Below are 27798 nucleotides of genomic sequence, written 5' to 3'. Positions count from 1 at the left end.
GAGTGTCTGGATCCCGTAGCACACTAGAGCTCACGGCAGAAGTTTTTGAAAGATCCATACCTTTCTCGAACTTTTCCGCGAGCTCAACCTGTGATCCCCACGAGCTAAGTTTCCACTGTGCCTCAGCAGCAGCGGGACCTGACCCGCGAGATGCAGATGCTTGCCCCTTCTCCCCCGAAAAAAGAGACAAACGTAATCAGAGCTTTCACATAGAAAAAGATTCAAAATGCACGCATTCGGAGCCCTCAAGCACCGAACGCGCATGCTCCTCCCCTAGGCACATAATGCACAAGCCGTGCATGTCCTCAAGTGTCAAATACCTAGGACACGGAGGCACGCACTTCGTGAAATGCTCACCCGGGTTGATAGATATAGTCACACACTGCTTGCAACAGACGGCTCCTGAAGACAGTAAAGAGGATGATGTATTCAGCAGGTGCTCTTTTATACTTCCGGGCACCCCGCCTATGATTTCATGGGCCAGGTGGATCAATAGATTGGCGTTGTTTCACACGTGCTTCAGACACCGGTCATGCAGGCTGCATTCCCCAATGTGTCCCCTAGGAGGCACAGTGTGGAGTTCCCTAGAAGGGGAACTGTAATATTGTGAAATGTTACTACAATTGAAAATAACTGTCTAAAATGTAATTTATTCCTGTGATGGCAAAGCTGAATTTTCAGCAGCCATTATGCCAGTCTTCAGTGTCACATGAACATGTCACATGATCAGAAATCATTATAATATGCTGATTTAGTGTTTAATTGTTAATAATTTCTATTAATGTTGACAAAGAGTTTTTGCTTTAAGATTTTGCTTTGATGAATAAAGTTCAATAGAACAGAATTCAATTTGAAAATATTTTGTAATATTGTAAATGCCACTTCTGATCAATTTAAAGCATCCTTGCTTAATAAAATAATTATTTTTTCATACTTACCCAAAACTTTTAAATGGTAGTGTATCATGGTCTCCACAAAAATAATAAGCAACAAAAAACTGTTTTCAACATTGTTAATAATAAGGAATGTTTCTTGAGCAGCAAATCAGCATATTAAAATGATTTCTGAAGGACCATGTGACACTGAAGACTGGACTAATCATCTGTATAAATTACATTTTAAAATATATTAAAACAGAAAATTAATATTTTAAATTGTAATTGTACTGTTTCCACTCTATTTTTGGAGCCTTGGTGAACATAAGAGACAAAACATTAATTATTCCAAACGTTTGACTGGTAGTGAAGGAGAATGGATATAAACGCAAACCTGGCTGGTTTGACGTTCTCCAATCATGATTAATTAAACAAAGGATTTCACTGGCCCTCACAGTGGCAACATCATCAAAACTGACCAATCAGGGGCGCCTGTGCAATCCAGGGAGGAAAGAAGCTTACAGTAAAACTCTTCTATTGTTTTGCATGACAAAACGATTTGGGCCGAGTCTGGAGGAGCAAAAAAACACAAACGTTTTCTGTTTTACGCTTTCAATTCAGAATTTGAGCTCCATTGTGCTGAGGTGCATTCCTTCTGGGCAATAAAACAGACTTTACGGACGTGAAGAAAGGAGCTGTCAGAACTTGTGGATCTTTCAATATGATATATTTTCTGCTTTATTAGTCAGACTTAATATCTTTCAACACTTGAGAGAGCTGAAAGAACGCCTTTGTTCCCTATGCATACATTGTCAGAAATATTTAATCAAAAGCGAATCTTCGCGCTGAATTAGTTAAGGCCTTTCGTTTTAAATATCTTTCAACACTTGAGAGAGCTGAAAGAACGCCTTTGTTCCCTATGCATACATTGTCAGAAATATTTCATCAAAAGCGAATCTTCGCGCTGAATTAGTTAAGGCCTTTCGTTTTGGTGCTTTCAGATACACTTTTGACAGCGAAGCTTATGACTGCTATAAATAAAAATAAACGAAACGCCTATATACAGAAGAAGGATCTGGTCGTGTTCAATTCTTCTGACATTTAAAACTAACAATTAGCATTTATGTCCACAATAACAAGCTTAAAGCTTAGAAACGTCCCTGTATGCTGCATACAGACAAACTGTCACTTTCACAATTGCTTCTCCAAGACAAAAAAACAAGGAAAAACAAAAATTGTGTCAAGTCTTGTGTGTCTGTGGAGCGGAGTACGACATGTGCTCAGACATCAGATCGCATTCATACACAACGGCTGTTTGGATAAAGAAAATAGGACAGCACATAGCGGATTTTCACATGTGAATAATTTATCCACACAGACAAGAAAACACAAGAAACGCTCAGAACAGAATGCAAGTCGCAGGATTTGGAAGAGGAACGTGAGCTTGAGCATGTCTGCCGCTAATTGTGTTTGAACAGAAGTGTAGTCGGTGGAAGATTCACTCACGTTGGATGTCGATGGTGACCGTGGCCTCCTTGCCATTGGGCGCCGCTTTGTTAGAAGCACGGCAGGTGATCTGTTGGCCGCTCTCGATATTCGAGGCAGAGATGTGGAGCGTGCTGACCGTGCTTTCTCTTCTGCCATCGCGCAACAGTGTCTGTGTGAAAACACAAAAATCGTGAGCGTTAAAAGTGTCATGGGGCAGCATTTTGCAGATGGTCAATGATATTCACAGGAAAGAAGTATAAAAACCAAGCTAAACAATTCAAGATGATCTATCCTTGGGCTTCCTCTTGAGTGTAGGTCAAAAACAGATTGCGGACACGCAATCAGCTCCTCTCTGTTTGAAGTTTCAGAAAAACCATCTACCCAACAACCCTTGAGTCTTGAGTACCAAATGAACATGAAATGTTTGCTTTGTTATCAGACTAGCTCTGTATTGAGGAATCTTTCATTGGAAGTTACACACTTCATATGTCAGTCACAAAGCAGCTTATTCACGGCGATATTACCTGCACTTTTGCGCTCTGGTATTCAAGCTATTGTAGAGGAACCGTGTTTATTGAGGAAAGATTATTAAAAAACTTGGTACAGATATTTGAAGGATATTGACTTCATCTAAAACACCCGTCAGCCTCGCAGCTATAACAGATTGTCTCGCAGAATTAATCAAATAACGCAATAAAGAGTGTTCAGAATGGAGCTCGATTCCTGGAGAAAAATGAAAAATTTAAATCTCTTGTGCTTTTATCATCTGACATTTTTCTAAAAGGCAATTGTGTTATGATGAGACGAGGCTCTCCAGTCATTAGACATTCACTGTGTTCAGTTATAAATGAAAGATTTAGGCACAAAATCAAGTTAAACTTGATCCAAAATACAGACATTAGAATTTTTCACTGATTTGTGAGAGATGAGAGAGCATTCTCACACTTTTACCTGCCATTCGTTGGGAAAACAACAACATTTCCACTTTGAAACAGATTAGAGTTGAAAGTTTCAGTGTTTTTTACACTTTCTTTACATTTCAACTGCTGTTCATTTTATCAGTATTATAAAATGACATCAACCACCTGCCAATCAATGTTCATGTAGATCAAAATATAGATTAATATAGATTAAAATATAAATAAATACATAAATATGAACATTATTAATTGTGATAATAATAATAAATGCTCCTTGAACACCACATCAGCATATTTAAATGATTTCATAAGGATCATGTCACACTGAAAACTGGATTAATGGCTACTGAAAATGTAGTTGTCACCAAAGGTAGAAATTACATTTTAAAATATACTAAAACATAAAACAGTTATTTTAAATTGTAGTAAAATTTCACAATATTACTGATTTTACTGGATTTTTGATCAAATAAGAGACTTTTTCCAAAAATATTTGTTAAAACGTTTGAACACGAGGACTGTAAGTAAGTAAATAAAGGGAATTTTAGATGATTTCCACTTATTTGATGTATAGTGACACTAAAATAACAAAACAGCTAATGCACACACATCGAATGAGTGTGTGATTAAATGCATTATGGATATTTTGTCAGCGCTGTTGATTTTCTGTCTGACTGTGGTGACCATTCAATAGATGAAGCTGAAAATCAGTGGGAAACCATCCTGTGATCTCAATTCATCCTTAATCATGTTGACACACTGAGTTGCGGCAAGGAAAAGCACACATTTACTGTGAAAACGGAAGAAGCAGGAGGTTGAACCAGCACCTCTGAACATGTTTAACAGATTAATCCAAAGTAATTCCTCTGTACATTCCTCCGCTCAGTTCTGCAGGCTGTTCTGTCCCAGCACTCAAGAATCAGTGGTTTATAAGACTCCTGTTTTCATTAAAACAACATCCAATATCCAGTTTACACTGGCATGACTTTTGAGACGTGAATAGCTTTGTTTTTATCCGTCTCATGGAGGCACTTGATTTCAGAAGGACTTAGAGTCTCCTAAGTGTAGAACAGATTTGAAAGCAGTACTTCTGTTGGGAAAAAAAAAGAGGTAACCTGTCTAGCTTGCTTGTGTCTAAATTAGTTCTGGTTAATTAATGAAGGGACTCTCTCCGGTGGGTGCTGAGGGGTTCAGCTTACTCAAAATGAGCAGATTACGCTCTCCAATCAGTACGAGCGGCCCTTTAAACACATTTCCTGCTCTCTCAATTTTCTGCCTTAAGCTGACAAACTGAGCAAATTGCTGAGGAACACATTCATAATGGAGTGCTGGAATGTCTTTCCATTATGACATATTTAAAGCACTGCATTACAGCTTCACTTTGCCCCAAGGATTAAATTAAAAATTAGTCCTCACTTGTCATTAATTTGACAGAGCCGAGCGTTTCGAGGACACGCAGTCAGGCGGAGTGCAGAATTTCATGAGAGACTCTTTTTTTTTTGACATGTGAAAGAGGGGTAATATTGAAAATATCAACTGTAGGCAAAAAAATACTGTCAAACATACAGGCTGTGTCTCAAAACCTATACAGTTATTCACCTAGACAGCATTTTTGGGTGTCGTAGAAGTGCTTGAATGTTCAAACTGAATTGAAATATTTTTAGACAGCATTCTTGGGGAACATAAGTATGTTTAAACACTCAAATATGTATTCTTGGTCATAGGCACATTCAAGTCATGGTCCAATCATCATGTTTGAATGAAGACTGAACCATGTTATTTTATGATAGGAGTGTTTGAATGTTCAAACTAAATATAAAACATTTTATACAACATTTCTGGGCATCACAGACTCGATCATTCACTTTGAAATGAATATTCGGTACAGCATTTTTGGTCATTATATGCATGTTCGAAATGAATCAAAAACAATTTCAGACGTTTTTGAGCATCAGATGCACAAGCTGAATCTAAATCATTCAAAACAACATTTTGGGCTTGATAGATAATTCAATTTGAAATGAAACACTCAAGACAGTTTTTGGGAAACTCACAAATCTTTTGATCACGTGATCATTCAATTTGAAATGAAACCGTGTTTTGGGCATCAGTGCCTGTTTGAATCGCATCAAACTTTTAAAACAGCTTTTTTGGGCATCACATTTTGAACCGAGTCGAAACATTTGAGGATAGTTTTTTGCGCATCATATGCACGTTTCAGGCATCTTTTTGGACGTCACACACACATCTGAACTGAATCAAAACATTGAAAGATTTTTTGGGGGGCATTCCAAATTGAACTTTTGATTATTCAATTTGAAACCAAGCTTTTTTGGGCATCAGATATGCATTTAAACAATCTAAAATGTTCAAAACAGCATTTTTGGGGCATAATAGCTGGATATGAACATTCAATTTGAAACAAAACACTTTTTCGGCCATCACAGATGCATTTGATTGAACATTTGAACACATTTCTGATGCCTAAAAATGATTCTGAGACACACTCCCTGGTTCCATCATGTTTCAGTATTGTGTTCTGTTGTTACAATAACCGTCAGCAGCAGGGATCTGTCGTACCTTGGTGTAAGCAGCACCGTTTAGCACCTCTCCGTTACGGATCCAGATGATGGAGGCAGCCGGTTTGGCGTTGTTGGCGTGGCAGGTGAGGTTTAGCGAGTCCCCTGCACGCAAGCTCACCACAGGCGCTCCGATTATCACGGGGTCATCAGGAGGAACTGGAAATAAAATCAGAGAGAAGTTTATCCTCTTATTTCACAAACAATGGCACATAGTGAAGGAGAGAGAGGGGGATAAATGGAAGGATGAGTCAAAAAACAGGTTTCTGAATAGCACTGATTGCAGTTCTCTTTTTAAACAGCTCTGATCAGCCTGCTTCTCACTCAGACTCAGGTAAATTATTGATTGGGCACTCAGCTCATTAGGGAGCATATCTGGGGCAAGTCTAAATCAAAGGCAACAAGCAGCTGCTACACCCTGAGTGCTCCAGAGAGAGCACTGGAAAAAGAGAGAGGGCAGTAAGACGTGAGAAGAGGATGGGCTATTTGAAGGTGCCAGAACGGGCCGACTGGGGGCTGGTTGTTGTTGGGGGACGTCCCAGAGATGCTGACTTCATTAAGAGGGAAACTGAGACCCCATTACTCATATCTTACTGATTAGACTTCTGCCAGCTTATACTCTCGCCAAGATTTCTGGCCAATCAGACGGCACTCACAAGTTTGAGCAACTGGGGACTTCAAGACGCCTTGGTAACAGCGAAGTTTAGGGTGCAAAGGGGAGGTTTTGACCATGTTTCTTCATGAAATTAAAGTCTCCAAAGGAGGACGCCGGACATCTTCTCTTTAGATCTTTCTGTGTAGCACATCAGACCGTGAAGACTTGTCCCTCGCGCTATGCGACGATCTCAGAGTACGGAGTCCTGTGTGATTTGTTAGCTGGTGTTTCTTCCCCGGAACCAATCAAGTCTCCCTTCGGCTTGAAAAAATCATACGGTTCTCAGAACGAATGAATAGTTTTTCTCTTCTGCCTCCGTGTATAAAGGCCACAGCCACATCTAGTTGTCAGCACGGTTTGGAGAGAGAGAAAAATAGAGAGAGTGGGAGAGATTAGAGAAAGAGAGAGATAAAGAAGGAATGAGGAAAAATGAAAAGTAGAAAACTGATTTGGTTTGTCGTGATGGAAAAGTAAATCTGTTTAACTGTGTGCAACCACACAGGCAGCCCTGATATATAAATAGGTATCAAAATGATGTTAACAAAAATTATATTCAGTATATAATCGATACACATTTCTGTTGAAAAGTTTGGGGTCAGTAAGATTTTTTTTTGGAAAGAATATAAATCTTTTATTCAGCAAGGATGCAATAAATTGACCAAAAGTGATCAAAAGTAAATGTAAAATGTAAAGTATAATTTAAAAGTATAATGTTACAAAAGTTTTCCATCACAGAAATAAATCATATTTTCAAATATATTCAAGTAGAAAAGTTTTTTTAATTGCAATAATTAAGTGTAATAATAATTAACAATATTGCAATTTTTACTAGATTTAAGTGTAATAATATTTAACAATATTACAATTTTTACTAGATTTAGTCCAATAAATGCAGATGAACAAGGTGAGACAGACAGACAGACAGATAGACAGATAGACAGACAGACAGACAGACAGACAGGCAGATAGATAGATAGATAGATAGATAGGCAAATGACTAACATTAAAAGTGGTTCTTGTTCTACCAATAAAACAGCCATAGAAAACTGGAATGAAATTTCACCGTTGCATTTTAATTAGCGTCAGATAATTCAATGTACTTCCACTCAGAATCCACTCTCATTTCCAGGAGCAATTAAAGTCAGTATCATATTCCTTTCCCCATCTGGACATCAAAGCCATTCTTAACAGCTTGTTTTAACGCCTAAGTGCTTTGCCTGTTTAGAGCAAACTCATTCGTTTTTTTTCCAAGTGATACAAACATAGCTTACAATTGCATGCTGGGATTGTTTTCCGGGACTGATAAACCAGAGGCTAAGTGTATGCAAATAAGCACAACAGTTAAGTCAATCAGTCTGTCTGCTCAAGTTTCAGTTATTGATGGGGTTGAATGAGAGAGAGAGAGCTGGCACTGCAGTCCAACATTCAAGTCCCAGAATTCCAGAAAGCTAAGTGCCAATATATTATGGTGTGAATTCACACACTGCCATTTCCAAGCAGCTTTGTATGGCATCCCGTGACTCTCCATGTGGCACAGATCCCAGATGGTTCATGCTCTCTTTGTGAGCGCCAGAGTTTGGCATAACCATGTTAAACCTTCTCGTGACCACCATGTTTGCAAATATGCCCTGGTGCGGCGCTTCCAAGCCGGTGCCTTAATGCAGCCAATCATCTTCTTTGTGTTGAGCCGGTCAACACGATGGATTAATCATCCCACCGTAATTGCTGTTCAGAGTGGGGAGAAACTCTCACATGGAGCCTAACGAACAGCCAGGACGGAATTACTTCTGTCTCTGCCCTCTTGATACACTGGGCCCTTGAGACACCTCGAGTCATTCAGCATGTGGAAGGAGAAAAATGGAGCAATTTCATTTTGGAAACAAGAGAGAAGGGGCATTCTGGGAAATGTGACCTATTTTATAATGTACCTGGATTTGGTCTTCCATCTGGAGATGTCTCTCTCTCTCCCTTTTCTCATTCCCTCTCTCCGTCTTTCTCTCGCAGGAATTGGTAGCACGGTGGATTAATCACTTTCATCCTGAGTTCAGTTGTTGTACCACACAGCGGCACACAGCCTTTAGCAATTATCCCTCCTTTTTTGTTTTTATTTTTTCAGGTGTATTAACTAAAAATACTCACGGAGGTTCACCATAAAAGCCCTTTAAACAGGAGCAGATGTGATCTTGTTACCAGGACACAAACATTTTTTTTGAATAAAAGCATTTGAAGTGAAATAGTCACTTCAAATAGAAATAGAAATGTTGTTTGAAACTGCACTCGTATTGAACAGATAATGATGGCGTACCATTTCACCTTTTGAAAGTTCCTGCTGAAGGCCAGTTTGTTAACAAAGGGGGCACTTAGTTTCAAATGAACTGTAGAGAAACCAATTGAAATCGAATAAACAAGGTGAAATAACATTTTTAAAAGTTGAAATGTTAACACAAGGGCAGGAAATGTTAAATCCAGGACTATTTTTAACACAATTAATGGAAACTGCATTACATAAAGCACTAACCAACCTTGAATTGCACATTCAACAACATTATTGCTGCACGTTTTTGTCACTTTTGTGCAGTAATGTTGACTAAACAGCACAGTGCCCAAATGGCCTTGCGGCACTGAACTATCTGTTTGTTTTGTAATAGAAATCATTGTCTTACATTCTCCCGTCAGCTTATCAATGCGAGAGCATGCGACCGACCATGGGCCTGTTTTTCAATTGCAAACAGTTCGCTCTGTTTGAGGGAAACAGCCTCAAGTGAGACTTTTAAGATACACTGTTTCGTTTATTCACAAACATTAAAAAAAAGCTCTCTAGGTCTCCGCAGTTGCTGATCTGTTTCTTTTAATATCGAAAGCTCTGGCCAATGCATCAGATAATTGACTATCATTAAGATTTTCTTAATTTCAGTTAACACTAGTATTGTCATTTCACATTAATGTGTCTTAATTAGTATATAAAGACAGGCTGTCAAGTATTGAGTTAAATCTATTGAGGAGGCGATGAATATTAAAAGTTCAATTACGCTTTAGGTTCAGCATGTTTGCTTTTTGGTTATGACATGAATAGAGAGTATGAATAAATAAATAGATGTCAGCTTGATGAGCTTTAACTACAGGGTGCCATTATTGACACAAGAGCTGAATTGAGAGCACACGATTTATCCCACTCCTTCTGCTCGAGTTTCCTTAAAAGCTTCTCTGGGAGGGAAGGCATGTCACTGAGACGTCTGATGCTCAGAAACAGGAGTAATCTTGGGAAGACCCCCCAAAAAAACAGTACAGCATGTACAGAGATGACACGCATGGACAAGTGGCCCACACCAGAGAGCCCTTTGAACAGTAGCGCTCCGCTCTAATCAGAACTCTGTCTCTCGCTCCATATGCCCCGTGGGAGTTTTACAGTACAGGAGGAGCCTGTCACAGTGCAGTTCTTCCTTTCCTGTTACTCTCTATGATATATCAATGTGATCTTAATTGCATTTGTATTTGTATTGTGCAGTTGTTTACATCTGGATAGACAACATCTATGAATGGACAACTTTTAAAACATTAATTATTGAATATGTAATTTCAGAGACATAGTAAACGTTTAATATTGTGTGTACTATCCAGATGTAAAATGCACTACTGTTCAAAGTTAATAAGTAAGAATTTTTTGAAAGAAATTAATATTTTTTTATTCAGCAAAGATGCATTAAATTGATCAAAAGTGACAGTAAAGGTATTTAAAATGTTTTAAAAAAATAGTATTTCAAGTAAATTCTGTTCTTCTGAGCTTTCTATTCATCAGAGAATCCTGAAAAACAAAGTGCACCGCACGGTTTCTACAAAAATATTAAGCAGTACTGATAATAATAAGAAGAAATGTTTCTTGAGCAGCAAATCAGCATATTAGAATGATTTCTGAAGGATCATGTGACACTGAAAACTGGAGTAATGATGCTGAAAATTTGGCTTTGATCACAGGAATTGATTACATTTTAATTATATTAAAATAAGTAAGATTTTAAATCAATAACACTCATAAAGACAATTAATCAATAACTTATTCATCACCATTCATGAGCAATTTGCTGAATCGATGAATCAGTCTTGAAGTAAGACTTGAAGTATTTTGTGTTTATGAACAAATTGGATGAGTGTATGATTCAGTGACTCATTCACAAAGACAGTCATTTGTTTTGTTCTAGAATGTAGGCCTATTAGTGTTTTTGAATGAATAATTTCAGTGAATGATTCAAATTACTCACTCATAGTAGAGCAACCTGTCACCACCTACTAGTGTAATGATGCAATTTGAAGAAGAAGAAAGAGTCACTGAAAAAAATCCCAACACACAAAATGAGTAATAAAAATAGTGAAACGTCTCATTGTGAAACACTGCTCAGCCATTCAAATACACAGAACAGAGCTAACTGCTGAATAAATTAAAATATGTAGTTGCCTTTCATTTCTTAAACCATTATGTAGCTCAAAAAGTAGAACATGGCACTAGTAACACCAAGGTCATGGGTTTTATTCAGGTAAAGCTAGAAATTATAAAATGTGAACTCTAAATGAATATGTCACTTTGTATAAAAGCATCTGCCAAATATGTAAATGTAAAATGGTCAATTTAATTTACTTACCAAAGCATATTGTAATTCACACTTGGCATCATGCAAGTTAATTTTAGACACTGCATATATCTCAGCTGAAGTTTTGCACCTATGTCACATTAGTGAGAATTTTTATTCTGCTGTGACACAGTAGCATGATGTACCTGTCTGTGGATTCACATTTCTCCGAGATGCAGATGTTACTGCATGCCTGCTGCCTATTCAACAAAGTGTAACGTTTGAAATGAGGACCAGCTGTTGCAAACTTCAATCCATTTTTAAAAATTCATAACACTAACTGCACTTGCAGACTGAGGTGATAATTCTTGCATTTAAAACCAAGATAACTATGTAGTGGGGAGGCAAACAAAATTCGGGTCGAGACCTGTATCTGTGAACTCTACATTTTCAGTTTCATCACAGCATTGTTTGCTTTCTCTGTTCCCAGTCTGGCTGCGATGTGCCTTTTTGCGGCCAAAGCTGGTGCTGACATTAACATGAGGAGACGGGGAACATATTTGGACAGGGCTGGGTGAGTTAGCTTGCTGCGAAAGGGTGAGAAACCCATAAGAAAAGAGGAAAAGACAAAAGGATATCTTTTCTGCGCCTTTCCATTCTAGTTTTCTGAGAATCGGGTGATCATTCCTGACTGGTGTCTTATCCACGAAGAGGAGGAACTTAACAGCCTCTTTGCTTTGAAAGACTACAAGTAATTGCCATCTCCTCTCATTAGGACTGATGTTTGTCTCCCTCTGGGACGGGTTAACATGGCTTGTTCAACACGCTCTTAAGGCAAAGGATATCATCTTGTACAAAGCTTTAATCCACTAGCTTTTCCTACTTCTAGTCTGAGAAGTTCACATGTAGACCTAATTAATGTGACATGACTGCACAATTAGATTCAAAATGAGAGTATTGTGGCTTTTAGCACATCTGCACTATTGTTGAAAGAGGTGGTTTGGGTTGGTGTTTTTGAAAAGTGTCTTGTCACATGATTATCCATGTGAATTGATTGTATAGTGAGGAAGGTGTTGAAACGCAACAGCGACAAGTCAGTTCAGAGAGAGAGAGCAAGTCATTTTCAAACTTTTCTCTTTGAAATAACCAACAGACTGTTTATAATAAGACTAGGAAATGTGAATGGGTCAATTTTGCTTGTATGTTGACTTTAAGACAGTTTGACACATTGAACAAACTGTACTTTTATTCCACACAGCCTTGTTTTCATTGCATCAAGAAGGAAAGAAAGCCTCTAATTAAAGGGATAGTTCACCCAAAAATGAAAATTTATGTTTATCTGCTTACCCCCAGGGCAGCAAAGATGTAGGTGACTTTGTTTCTTCAGTAGAACACAAACGACGATTTTTAACTCAAACCGTTGCAGTCTGTCAGTCATATAATGGAAGTGAGACAAAACCAAATTAAACCCTGCGGCTCATGACGATACATTGAGTTGTAAAGACATGAAACGATCGGTCTGTGCAAGAAACTGAACAGTATTTATATCGCTTTTTACCTCTGATGCACTGCAATGTCTGAACTGTTCTGAGCGCGTTCTCGACAGCCGGCGCGTGACATGTCTTCTTCTTGCTTTACGGCGGATCGCAGACTTCTTATAAGTGCTTCTCCGAGATGCAGATGTTACTGCATGCCTGCTGCCTATTCAACAAAGTGTAACGTTTGAAATGAGGACCAGCTGTTGCAAACTTCAATCCATTTTTAAAAATTCATAACACTAACTGCACTTGCAGACTGAGGTGATAATTCTTGCATTTAAAACCAAGATAACTATGTAGTGGGGAGGCAAACAAAATTCGGGTCGAGACCTGTATCTGTGAACTCTACATTTTCAGTTTCATCACAGCATTGTTTGCTTTCTCTGTTCCCAGTCTGGCTGCGATGTGCCTTTTTGCGGCCAAAGCTGGTGCTGACATTAACATGAGGAGACGGGGAACATATTTGGACAGGGCTGGGTGAGTTAGCTTGCTGCGAAAGGGTGAGAAACCCATAAGAAAAGAGGAAAAGACAAAAGGATATCTTTTCTGCGCCTTTCCATTCTAGTTTTCTGAGAATCGGGTGATCATTCCTGACTGGTGTCTTATCCACGAAGAGGAGGAACTTAACAGCCTCTTTGCTTTGAAAGACTACAAGTAATTGCCATCTCCTCTCATTAGGACTGATGTTTGTCTCCCTCTGGGACGGGTTAACATGGCTTGTTCAACACGCTCTTAAGGCAAAGGATATCATCTTGTACAAAGCTTTAATCCACTAGCTTTTCCTACTTCTAGTCTGAGAAGTTCACATGTAGACCTAATTAATGTGACATGACTGCACAATTAGATTCAAAATGAGAGTATTGTGGCTTTTAGCACATCTGCACTATTGTTGAAAGAGGTGGTTTGGGTTGGTGTTTTTGAAAAGTGTCTTGTCACATGATTATCCATGTGAATTGATTGTATAGTGAGGAAGGTGTTGAAACGCAACAGCGACAAGTCAGTTCAGAGAGAGAGAGCAAGTCATTTTCAAACTTTTCTCTTTGAAATAACCAACAGACTGTTTATAATAAGACTAGGAAATGTGAATGGGTCAATTTTGCTTGTATGTTGACTTTAAGACAGTTTGACACATTGAACAAACTGTACTTTTATTCCACACAGCCTTGTTTTCATTGCATCAAGAAGGAAAGAAAGCCTCTAATTAAAGGGATAGTTCACCCAAAAATGAAAATTTATGTTTATCTGCTTACCCCCAGGGCAGCAAAGATGTAGGTGACTTTGTTTCTTCAGTAGAACACAAACGACGATTTTTAACTCAAACCGTTGCAGTCTGTCAGTCATATAATGGAAGTGAATGGGAATCACGGCTTTGAGAGTCAAAAAAACATACACAAACAAAACCAAATGAAACCCTGCGGCTCGTGGCGATACATTGATGTGTAAAGACATGAAACGATCGGTCTGTGCAAGAAACTGAACAGTATTTATATCGCTTTTTACCTCTGATGCACTGCAATGTCTGAACTGTTCTGAGCGCGTTCTCGACAGCCGGCGCGTGACATGTCTTCTTCTTGCTTTACGGCGGATCGCAGACTTATAAGTGCATTACCGCCAACTACCTCTCAAATGGACCATTGACACTCTATCTACAATCTCAATTAGGAGTGTCAATGGTCCATTTGAGAGATAGTTGGCTGATCCCTTTAAGTCTGAAAGCAGCCAAATTGCACAAGCACTTTAACTCCGAAGATAATGAGCAGAACAAATGCTGAGAGCTTACAGAAACTCTGCAGTAGCTCTTTTTAAACAATGGTGACCTTTGGAAGTGGCTCGGGTTTCTCCCCACGGTTCACTGAGTTGCTGCGCCGCGGCTCTCGCTCTCTCTCCAGCTCCTCGCCTTGGCTTTAGGGGAATTCCTTGGATCTAATTAGCCTCAGGGGTCCTTCTTCAGCAATGTGTACCAACCCCATCTCATGTGTTATTCAGCAGCCTGGCCACCACAAAGCAAACTGGGTTACCCCACAACTCTCCTACGGATGTTCAAAGTTCAAATGTCACTCCGGCAGGTCAGCCGCCCTCCCGCTGCCAAGTTCGCACTTGTGTAATTGCAGAAGCGCACATTCGAAACTGAGACTGATTGTTTGAGAGCCTTATTGCGAAGCTGTGCCACTTGAAAGAGAGTAAAAGAAAGCGCGAACTCGCTCTGAATTTGCGTGAGGGCTCCGCGGGGGACCGGAGACACCATTTAGTGGCTGATACACACCGGCGTAGTGCGATTTGAGACCTAGGCATATTAATGCATTGCAGCGGAGCCCGGAACTCACGCCCAAACACCAGGCTTTAAAGTCAAAGTTGGGAAAAGCCTCCATAGCCATTTTTCTTGGAAAGTGACAAAGACAGGTTTGAGACTTCACAGGCCAGGCATCCAATCAGGTTACAAAGACCACTCTGGATCCCGGCTGTCAGGAGAGAGATAGAGAAAGCGAGCAAACCAACCAAACGCCACATCTGATTGTGATCACGCGCTGTTGTCCCCACCGGGAGGGAAGTGACAGGGGATTGACGGTGACGGAGTCCCTACATGAGGTTCATTACCTCGCTCAGGAGCCGCTTGCGGTTTTGTATACAACTTTTCAGAAGTAAGCCAGTTTGTGTGGGATTACATGTCAGGCTAATGGCTCTGCCCTGGGGAGCACGATGATTTGTCTCTGCTGCCACCGGACCAGCAAAAAATAAAAACAAATGAGCGGCCTCTCATCTATAATTAATCATTTTAATGGACCTAGAATCACAGGCATCTTCGCTCGTCTTTAAGCGTCTAGACTCAGATTACTGGTTTAAAATGCTGTTACTCCAAGGCTGGCGTAATGAACTTATTCCTCTGGAATATATCATAGTTTTAACAAAGGAAAGAAAGAAATCGATAATGATAATCAGGCAGAGTCGGGCTGCCTGGGAGCTAAGCTGACGCAATGCATTTGTGTCAGGGCCTCTATCGATCGCAAACATATCTAATGTGTCTTATTAAAGCTGATTAGCCCTGATTTCAGAATATCACACATTTATCTGACTCAGAGATTGACTTTGTTCTTGTCTACATTCACAGTATTGCAGAGGCGTTGCTTTTTCATGCTTCCTCGTTCTCCGGGCCATGCTTTCTTTTACTCCTTTACTGCTCGAGTGCTATTCTAGTTAAAGTATGTATCGATTTGTCTGAATGTCCGTCAGTTCATCCATCAATCCATCTATCTGCACTCATGCTACAAAGGCTTCAATTAAAAAAGAGAAGCAAAAAGTGAACCACAGAACTCGAAACAGTGAAACACAGATCTATCCATCTATTTATGGAAGGTTCTGGTAGGTGACACTGACCCAGAACAGTGAGCCGAGCGGGTCGAGATCTGGTAGCAGCCTGGATGGCTTGACACTCAAAGCTGCCGTCATCGGTCAGTTCGGTCCTCTGGATCAGTAGGTGATATTCTCCTTTGCTGTGGTCCCCAATCACATCATAGCGTGGATAACCTGAAACACAAAGTTGAAATGAAACATAAATAGAATTTTAATATTAAAAAATGTTTTTTTTTAATGCTTTCCAAGCACTAAAATGTCTGCCCTCAACCCCTTAAGTTACCCCGGGCATATTTGTTATCTAAAAGATCCAGTTTAATCTGTATGTTTGTTGTTGCGAGTTTTGTTGCATTTTACTCTTTGTGCTGTAGTATTGTTAAATTCTATGGAAGCTGGTAAAATAATAGAAACATACAAAAAGGCCAAACAAGTCCTATTCGGAGTTGGCCTTGAATGATCTCCAGTCACATTTACTGTAGTCATGAAAGGAAAAACATACAAAAAATCACTCTATGGTATTACTCGATTTAAACCTCACAACATAAACATGAATCTTGACTTCTGACATAAAATGTTCTCAGATCAAACTGCCACACAATACCATATCATAAATATGTTTTATACATATTTGAAAAGACTGATTAATAGTTAAGCATTCATTTAAAGAAGGCAGTTGACTGAAAGTAAGAGCATATCTGCTTATTGATTCAGCATAAAATAACTTTTTTATTAGATTTTCAAAAGAACACACACAAAAAAAAAATTACAAATAAACCAGAGCCGAACAAAACAGAGATAAGAAACAAATACTGTCAGCACTACCTACATATAAGATTAATACTTACATGACATAGTAAGCATAAAATTACTTTGATAAAGGATCCATAAGTCTTTCCAGAGTACTATGGATGATGAAATATTATTATTATTACTATTTAGAGCTGGGCAACAATTAAGATTTGCAATCGCGATTAATCGCATGATTTTTCTGCGATTAATCGTATTATGCAAAAAATTCAATATTGAATTCAAAACAAGTGTATTGCACACTTTTTCATTTAAAAGTACTGCTATATTTACAAAAGTGCAATAACATTTGGTTTGCAAACACTTTAAACATATAAAGTGCATAAGTTTTACAGAAGTATTCCTTTCACAAGAAATATTTTAACTGCTAATATGTAAATCTCAACTTAAACATTAATGTAATCAAATTAAATATAAAATTAAATATAAAGTTTTTATAGAAAATATTTTATAGTTTGTTATAGAAAAACAAGTTATGCTCAGAGTCCAGAGCCTCGATCATAACATTATAACAGGCGCCTTCAGAGTAGAGACCTGCACTATCGCGGGACCCTACACAGCAGAGTGCGGCGCGGGACAACACTTGATGGGGGTGCGGGCAGGTAGAGACTCGTGTTCGGGATGCTGGAGAATAAGGGTTTACTCACACTAGGCACCCTTAACTGTGCCCGAGTGCGTTTGACCCCCAAAGCCCGGTTCGTTTGACTACTGTGATCGCTCTGTGCCACGCTCGGGCACGGTTTATTTAGCCAGCCCTGGCTCGGTTGGAAGAGGTGGGCCAGAGCGCGGTTCAGTTGGGCTCAGGCGCAGAACGCATGTAGTGTGAGCGCAGCACTTCTGATACGTGCAGCATGATTGCGTTAACATTTCTGAGCATCAAGAGCGATAGATCTGTAAAGCAATATATTGTGAGAGGGCCATGTGTTACCGAGTCCCAAATGACTCAAAATAATAAACCACAAAGATAACAAAACGGCACTCCACTGTGCTGTGCGAGAGCACTTCTATGCTCTCTTCACGTGCTATCGGAAACTTCCTATTTCCCACTTATGAAGTCATGATTACGAGCATGTAGGATTCTTTTCTGTTAAAAATTAACAGTGAACAGTGGTTTTTGAATGTTCATGCTTAGCCTAAATAATTTTATCGGGAGCGTATGTGAGCGCTGCTGTAGTCTTAGGCCCACCCCAAATGCCTGTATGTGTATTCGGAGCCAGTGAGCAACAGACTTTCAAAATAATAATAATAATAATAATAATAATAATAATAATAAAACCTGTGTTAATGCGTGATAAAATTATTTTCTGTGTTAATTAATTAATGCGTTAACTTGTCCAGCCCTATTATTATTATTATTATATACTTTTTTTTTTTTTTTTAAATAGCTGATGTCTAGAGAGCAGGGTTGTAGATACATACCAATCCAAAGTCTGGGGTCAGCAAGTTTTTTTGTAAGAAATTAACTATTTTATTAATCAAAGGATGATTTAAATAGACTAAAAAATGATTTAAAAAAAATGTCTATTCCAAATAAATTCTGTTTATTTTAACTTTCTATTCATTTAAAGAATTCTGAAAAAAAAATCTATTACAGTTTCCACAAAAATATTAAGGAGCACAACTTTTCAACATTGATAACAACAAGAAATGTTTTTTGAGCAGCAAATCAGCAAAAAAAACAGCAACATAGGCTCATTGGAAATACAGTACGTGCCTCGTAGATGTGATCAGCTGAGAATCAGCTGATGCAAGCTTGACTCACGTGACCTGCCAGAACTACAAAATTGAAAAAATCGTACCTATACATACGAATCGCTGCAGTTTCCAGTTGAAATAAACACTAGAGGCAGTAAAACTCTGACAACTTTTAATCCATTTCACACAAAGTATGATTTGCAGGTCCACAGTTTTGATTAATAAAGCCCAATTTTCGCACAATTACTTGAGTAATATCATGTTTTGAATTCAAAACAATTTTAACATGCTGCGGCATTTGAAAACTGATACTTTTAAACATTAGTGTCACATATCCAGCTTAATATGTATGGGTTTTAATATTTAGTAGGTTTGTTCGGTAGCTCACGCAGTACGAAGTTCAACTTGAGAGGTGAAGAGCTCGGGTACAAATCCTGTGAAACTACGGTTCCACAAAACAGTTCAAACCTGCATATAAGGAAGTTCAAATGGCACGGTTGCATCAACATATCCGTTTTTACACCATTTGCATTTGTTAATACTATCGGGTGGGTTTATTGTTGGGTTTAGTGTAGGAGATATTTCCAACACGAAAGAGCATTAACTTTTAGTGACACTCCCCGGATATTTGAATTATGAACCACCGCAATACATACCTGAAGCAACGTTAATAAAAACACAGCAATACGTGCATATCAACGGAAACAAAAAAATGTGCCAGGGTCACGTATTGAACACGTGTTTTAGCACCACTAACTGGACATTTCACTTTGAAACTGCCTCAAAACGTGCAGTAAGGTACGTAAACACAGCAATACGCGCATATCAACGGAAAAAAAAAAAATGTGCCAGGGTCACGTATTGAACACGTGTTTTAGCACCACTAACTGGACATTTCACTTTGAAACTGCCTCAAAACGTGCAGTAAGGTACGTAATAACAGTGTTGCAGAAATGTATTTAGAGGCACGTATTTCCAATGAGCCTGGGTTGGCAAAAAAAGTTATTTTAAATTGTAATAAAATTTCACAATATTACTGTATTTTTGATCAAACAAATGCAGCCTTCATAAGAATGACTGCCATTCAAAAACAAAACAAAAAAATGGTACTGTCCCCAAAAGTATAAATGGCAACTATGAAAAGTAAATGTATATAAAATTGCTGAAATAAAAAGAATAAAAAATGTGGCCTTCAAGGTAAAATCAATCATTATAAAAGTGTAAAATATGGTATCTTCAATAAATGATGAACAGAGCCTTTGTAGCTTGAAAAAAATTGAAACAACAAAATTGCTACATGATGCTCTACTCAAGACAGATGTCTCATTTTTAGTTAATCTGCTCATATCAGAAAACAGATCGCAGCCTGGAGCATGTTTAAATCTGAACATGATCTTGTAAACAGTTATCATGGCATGTCTCTGAAACCCTGGTGATCCTTTATATTAAAGAGTGTTTGGCTGTCCTCTGCTATCTGGTAATAAGCCCCGTATTAGGAATCGATAGTGTCATTACAGCCTTCAGGTTTCCTGCCACTGGATCTTCTTTTGCCTTTTGTTTAAGAGCTGTTTTCATTAGGGATTATTGAGGCATACAGGCACCTCAATAAAGCTCTGATGAATTCCCCAATATGCTTGACTGGACGGCTTCAGACAATGGCTGTCAATTAGAAGAAACAATGTGAAATGACCCTATTAAAGGTAATGAATCCTACGAAATGGATTCGGCTTCATGTTGGATCAATAGTAGCTGCGATAGAGAGCTGGGACATCTCACTGACACTCCAATGGATGGAAGCAAGCTTGAAACTTGGCTGAAAGGAGGCAGATCAAAGCTCGGAGCGAGTGAATGTGAAAGCTGAAGGGGGAGAGATACACGGACGGGCATCCTAATCAAGCGTTATGTTAGCTTCAGCCTCGCTGACACAAAATCTGTAACTTCTCAAGCTTTGAGGACACGAGCCCTGAAAAGATATAGATATCTATGTCATATTGATCGCAGGATGCGTCATTTCATCGGTGTGAAACTGCAGGTGATAAAACATAAGATGGAGCTTTAGAAAAACCTGATGAAGTCTTGTAAAAATACACAAATTGTTCACATTTGAAACAATCAGTAGGCTCAGAGCAGCTTTGAACACACTGATATCCGTTTATGTCAGTGCACTAGTTCATTTTTCACTGTAGCGAGTGATGTTTTCACATCCACTTTGAAGCGAGACTTTGACCAGTTGCATGTGTCAGTTAAGTATCACAGCTCTGTACTCGATTATACTATGGTACAATGATATCCAGGAGTCCCTGGACACTTATAAACGCTCAGAGAAAGAAAGACGCAGTGGAAAGGAAATTCAAGCCCGGAGAGGCTCAATTAAAAAGCGCCGTCCATGACTAAACGCTGCCTGGGGCCACAGCTAAAACTGACTAACTTCTGGAGAAACCGCCGCCCAAAATGAAAATCCTTTCTTGGTATATAGTTTAGAATCACACTTCACGAGAGAACTAAATGAGGCCTCAGCTAAAGGCTCAATCTTCAGATATTAATTGCTCTTTTCTTGAAGTGCGTACGTGAACGCAATCAGCAACTATAGTTAGCGATAATGACCTCTTGATCCAACAATTATGTGTAACGTTAGCTAAACAGGATCTGATCGCTGTACTTTAAGTTAGATATGGAAATAAATCAAACGAATTATGCTTCGTTACACAACAAATATTTCAAAGGGCTAATAAGTTCAACTTCAAGCAAGCTGAAGCAAATTTGGAAGCGACATTCAGCAAATTGAAGCTTAAGGGACGAATGTGCAGTGAATTTGAATGAGAACAAAGTTTGTTTAATCTGACAGTCCACTGCAAATAAAACAGTCTGTAAATGTGGCGTAGTGAAGAAAGTGAGTCCAGTAATCATATCTGATTTGTTTGTGATTTACAAAACTGATTTTGCAAACCTAAACCTAAAGGTTGTCCTTACATAAGTGAGAAGCTTTCTGAAAACATTTCAATCCGTTCCCAGAAATTAATTTGTAAACCTCGTCGTGTGAATGTAAAACAGCTGCACTTGCGGCACGTCTCTCTGGGGTTCTGCGGATGATGAAGTGCTTGCCTTAATTAATGATAGAAATGCAATTAATTCTCGATTGTTGCTTTGCTTTGCTCAGTCTGACAGTACTTTTGACAGGCACTTTCTGAAACAAACAGGAAAACCTTCACAACAATTAGGAAAAGTTAGTGGTGGAAAAAAAAACTTCAAGGTTGCTAGGTAAGAAAATGTCAGGGGAAGCATTCACAAACTGACAGAATTGTTGGCTGTTGTCCTTGTATTATAGTGTCTAAAGAAATGTCTAAGGCATTCAGCGTCTCCGTAATGATACGAACAGAAGACACGCAGGTGTTTTGAGCAGCAAATGTCTTGACTTTGGTTTCAGTCTGACTGTAACTTACACTGCAAAGCAGAGCAAATGCTTTACGTATGAATGTAAATTTTTAAAATCATGTGGAAATGAACTTGGTCATAAGCGAATTTTTGAATACAAAAATTTTGTATGTGCACATTTTGATATTTTCATGTTCGCTGGGTTCACTGTATTAATATTTTACACACTCAAGATGAGTATTGTGTAACCCACTGACTTTTGTGCTTCTCTTCCAACCTCGCAGTTGTTCCAGTCAAATAAAAGGTAAATTCTTCTGTGCATGCAGCTTTTGAGTAACTCTGATAATTTAAAAAGGAATATCAGGTTATTGATATAGGAACCATTTTCCTATTTTTCCCAGTATAACATTGTGGTATCGCCCCTTGTAAAAAAAAAAAAAAACAGTATCCCAGCTTTCCGTGGCATGACAGATTTTATTAGATTATTTTCTTGCTATGTCCTATCATCTCATTGTTTTGTGTTTTTATATGGGAAGCCAAAACATTCCAAAAGAGCAAAAAAAAAAAAAAAAAAACACGGCAGCAACCAGTTTGAAATGTACAGCATTGGCCATAAAACATGCATGACCCAAGGTTAAGAGCGGCAAACTACAACTCTACTAAAAATTGATCATAATAAGAAATGCTTCTTGAGCACCAAATCAGCAGATTAGAATGATTTCTCAATATTACCTTTTTCACATAAATGCAGGCCAATGCTATTTTAGTATAACTGAGACACTATTATAGTTTTTATTAATATTTTGAATTAGTTTTTATTATTATATTGTTCATTTTTAAGTTTTAGTAAATTTGCTGTGTTTTTGTTATTTTTATTAGTTTTTGTTTTTTATGGTTTTAGTGTTAGATAAACTACAAAAAATTCTGATGCAGTCTTGGCGAGAATATAAGAGACTTCAAAAAAACAAAAAGCTTTTGAATTGTAGTGCAAATGAATTATTAAAAGACATTGTTTTCATATCAAGCTCTAAAGCATTCAAGTCGTCTCTTGGAAAATTTGAAGGCCAAGGTTTTGTTCTTCAATGAGAGAGCATGAGAAGAGAAAAGATTTGTAACGGTTTACATTGATTGTCCTTTCTTATACTTTGTACACATAAATTGCAATTATGTAATTATATTCAATTATAAATCAACTGCAATTATGTAATCAACCAACTTTGCACATGTGATCAAGCGTATATGCAAGCAACTGATGAACAGCAACAAGCCACGAGAGGCTGAGATATTTCACCACAGGTTAGGATACGAAACAAAGTGCAGCAAAAGCTCTTACCTGACATGTCTCGGTTGACCCCCAGAGCGAGTCCGTCTTTGACCCACAGCACCATGCCATGATATCCAGTAATGGAGCATGGCAGGGTCACAGGCTGCCCGGCCACCACCACCAGGTCATGAGGCTGCTGGATAAACACAACAGAGCTTCCTAAAACACAAGAGAGAGAGAGAAAGAATGAACAAGGGAGGTCACAATTATAAATCATCAAATACAATTTGTCAGAGCTGGCTGCCCCTGCCAGAGGATGTACAAAAAACAGCCTTTTACTTGAGGATCATTATTATGGCTCTAGTAAATCTACTCCAACTCCCAAAACTCACTTTGAAGAATAAATCTATAAATTTCAACTTCATGTCACTGGAATCCTTAATAAAGTGCAGTGACACACAAAAGTACGAGTAGGTGCCTCACAGTTAAGAAAGCTGAACATGACACTGCTGAGATCCACAAGACTGCAGCATCTGCAGCATAAATCAGCTCGAAGCTCCTCCAACTCTGCTCTCACTCACAGAAACTCAGCTTAGCATGCCAAATAACTTTCCCGGTGACGAACCGCACCAGTGCCAGATGACAGGCTCGGTGGTGCTCCGGAACGGCCGCTCGTAGACGGCGGTTCACTTTGAAGTCTAATAGAGTGAGGTGCAAATGAAAAAGTGCCCTGAAGGTAATCAGTCTTCAATACGGGAGGTGAAAAGTACGTCTTACCTTTCTCATTAAATTGCAGAGTGAGACAGACGGAGTTCTTTTTTGCCGTTCGGGGGAAGCGGATAAGAGCGTCAATAGAAAGCGAATATGTATTTCTCTGAGAATATATTCACAGAAGATTCTCCGAGAAATAAACATCTCGTCCTTTCAACAGTCACTTTGCCTCACCTTTTTTTGGTCTTTTAATGTGAAAACAGTTGACACATCAGAGAAACGGAGGAGCCTTGCGCATCTCCCGAGACCACTTTGGTCGATTTTTGTCTTAAATTCAATAAAGTGCAGCTCTGCGAGGTGCATCTTTCATAAATAGCGCTTGGCCTTCCACTGATGTGGCAGGATTTCTGCGGGACGGTGCTGAGATGCCAAGTGTATTTTTGCTCTCTGTACGCTGCCGTCTAATTTTGCTGTTTAAGGATAACACCAATTCTCACACTTGATCTAAGTTCCGTTAAAGAAAAAAACATTAAAGCTCAGCATTAAAACTTACTTCTTTTGTTTGCCTACCCATGTTGAAGATATTTAAAGGTGTTTATAGCATAACCCACAGGATTTTTGCTCCTTTATAGTGCAGCAGACTTAATGGAGTTCTCAGTTACGTGTCATTTGATTTTCATCTTTGTTTCTGAGCCGAGACAGTTATTGTCACACATAGAGCTTTAAAATAAAGGTGGATTGAATAGTATTTCATGAAAAAACATTTCTAATAAAATGTGATTTTGGTTATATGGTGATGTAAGTTTGGGGTGAGTCAGTTATTTATTTTTTTTAATACTTGGATGCATTAAATTGATCAAAAGTGACAGTAAAGACATTTACATTGTAACAAAATGCTGTTACTTTGAACTTTATGGAAGAGGATCAGTGTTGGGGAAAGTTACTTTTAAAAGTAGTGCATTACAATATTGCGTTACTCCATAAAAAAGTAACTAATTACGTTACTTAGTTACTTTTTATGGAAAGTAATGCGTTACATTAGTTTTGCGTTACTCTTTAAATCTGGACAGGGCTTGCTTTTTTGTTTTTAAAATAAAAAGTGAGATGAATTAATGCATATTCATATCTATTTTAGAACTACAGTAACATTTTCTGATTTCTCTCAACATGGGGACAGGAGAGCTGTCAATAAATTCAAAAAAAATAAGTAACCTGCGTTACTTATTTGAAAAAGTAACTCAGATATTCTCTTGTAAATGAAAAAGTAATGCGTTACTTTACTAGTTACTTGAAAAAAGTAATCTGATTACGTAACTCGCGTTACTTGTAATGCGTTACCCCCAACACTGAAGAGGATTAGGGCCAAACAATAATAAAAAAATAAAACCATCTTGAGATTAAAGTCATTATAATGCGAGATCAACGCTCGAGTTTGAGTAACGAGTTTATTCTCATTTTATTTAGACTTTTTTTCTCAAAATTTAACTTTTTTTTTTCTCAAAACACAACTTTATTCTAGAAATTTTATGAGTTTTTTCTCAACATTTTGGGACTTTTTTTCTCAAAATTTAACGTGTTTTTTCTCAAGAAACAATGACTTTATTATCGAAATTTAATGAGTTTATTCTCAACATTTTATTTCGAAATTTTTCTCAAAATTTAATGACTTTAATCTCGAGATGGCTTTATTTTTTTATTATTGCTTGGCCCTAATCATCTTCCGCAGAACTTTCTATTCATCAAAGAATCTCTAAAAAATTATTATGGTTTGCACAAAAATATTAAACAGCACAATTGTTTTCAACATTGATTAAAGTGAGTGTTTCTTGAGCAGCAAATCAGAATGATTTCTGAAGGATCTTGTGACACTGAAGACTGGAGTAGGCCTACTAATGCTGAAAATTCAGTTTGTCATCACAGAAATAAATAACATTTTAAATATATTAAATAAAAAACAGTTATTTTTAAAGTGTAATGATATTTCACAACATTACTCTTTTTTACTTAGTAAGGACTCGAGCTTGGAGTAATAATGCAACATATATTTTGCATGAAATTGATTTCCCTGGGTATCATTTCAAGAAGTGTGAATTGTCTGCCTTGCAAAAGTGAAATGGCTTTGTTCCCATAGAGCACAGCCAATCAGCTTTCTTCTGCTAAATAGTCAAAAATTAAAAAAATCTAATAGATAATATTTTTAAAAGTTAATTAATTAAAAAATACAGAATAATATTAATAACGAGAATAATAGGCGCTGATGAATTGTGCACAGTAAGAGCAGGGTTATTTTATTTATGAACTATTAATTATTTATATTAAATAAATGTAAATCTGCTGATAAGTTTTGGATCAGTAAGATGTGTTTTTAATAAGAAGAATATTTTCTTGATCATGTGACACTGAAGACTGTCCCCCTTCTGGTCTATGTATCCCTGCCTCTGCTGAATTATTTTTAATAATTTAAAAGTATCCCCAGGTGATGCTACTCCACCAACCACCAACAGAGCTTATAGAATACCAAAAATATATATATTTTTTAAAACACTAGCAAGTACAATACTGCAACCTGACAATACAAACAACAACAAAATCACAAATGGACTTTAACTGTCAGCACTCCCGCTTAATAGAGAGCGTCTGGGTTTCGTGATCCTGGTTCATGTGCCTCAATCCATGCAGAGCTTTACAGAAAGTCAGCGTGCCAGATTTTGTGACAGTATGAGATTAATACTTTTTTTTTATTTTTTTTATTAAGTAAAATACTGCAACATGACCATAGAAACAACAATACAATCAGAAATTGACTTTAACTGTCAGCGCTCCCGCTTAATAGAGACTGTCTGGGTTTCGTGATCTTGGTTCACGTGCCTCAATCAATGCAGAGAGCTTTTCAGAAAATCAGCGCGCGTGACAGTATGAGATTAATACACAATGTTTTTGCTCAAAACTCACTCTACTGTGACCTAATGCAGATATTGTATATAATAAACTGATACATAAATGTATTATGAGACTGAACGCAGAAGTTTACCATCACCGTAATGTGGGAAATATGATCAAGCAATATTGACTGATGGATCGGCAGAGAATCGTCTTTCTGTGAGTCATTAAGAAATTATGGTTCTATTCTATTTAAAGAAATATGAGTGAATACATAATGTGCGCACTTTTGAAATAAAAGTTTGTGTTGTGTAGCGAAGCACTGATCAAAAATAAATGGAAGCAAACGCGATTGAATATGTACAGCGTCTCGTTATTCTGATCAAAATATCATTAACTCCAGATTGATTTTGCATTCCCGGCAGAAATGAGAACTATTAGTGTCACTGTAACCAAGTATTATCATAAATAGTGGTCAAATATCGAAGCTATTTAATCTCAAGGTCAAATCAGAATATTTATTGTAAAAATGTTTCTGTAACAGCTGCCAAAAATAATCTATATATTTATAGCTCCACTGTGATTTGTGATATTTTCAAGGGGGAAAAAAAGAAGAAAAGAAAAATCAACCCCCCCCCTCTCTCTGGTTTGTTCACAAATCACACCCTGTATATATACTATTTAGTCTATTGAAAATGAACAGTGTCTCGTTATTCTGATCAAAATATCATTAATTCCCGATTGATTTTGCATTCCTGGCAGAAATGAGAACTATTAGTGTCACTGTAACCAAGTATTATCATAAATAGTGGTCAAATATCTTAGCTATAATATAGGTCAAATTAGAATATTTATTGTAAAAAAAAAAAAAAAAGGTTTTGTAACAGCTATCAAAAATAATCTATATATTTATTGCTGTGATTGTGATATATATTAAAGGAGGGGAAAAAGGAAAGTTTTTTTCCAAAAACATCCCCCCCTCTGGTTTGTTCACAAATCACACCCTATATATATATATATATATATATATACAGTATATGTATGCCTACATATAGTACCATACAATACAATACTTATATATTAAAGGGGACATATGATGCTCTC

General features: G+C 37.8%; 1 pseudogene; it reads right to left on the bottom strand.

Annotated features, from left to right (window-relative positions):
• Window positions 1-27798, bottom strand: part of LOC107688906 (kin of IRRE-like protein 3) — a 152877-nt pseudogene that overhangs the window by 38240 nt on the left and 86839 nt on the right.

This window comes from Sinocyclocheilus anshuiensis, unplaced genomic scaffold (genome assembly GCF_001515605.1).
Source record: "Sinocyclocheilus anshuiensis isolate Anshui unplaced genomic scaffold, SAMN03320099.WGS_v1.1 scaffold393, whole genome shotgun sequence".
NCBI lineage: Eukaryota > Metazoa > Chordata > Actinopteri > Cypriniformes > Cyprinidae > Sinocyclocheilus > Sinocyclocheilus anshuiensis.
This window is presented reverse-complemented; position numbering and strand designations above follow the sequence as displayed.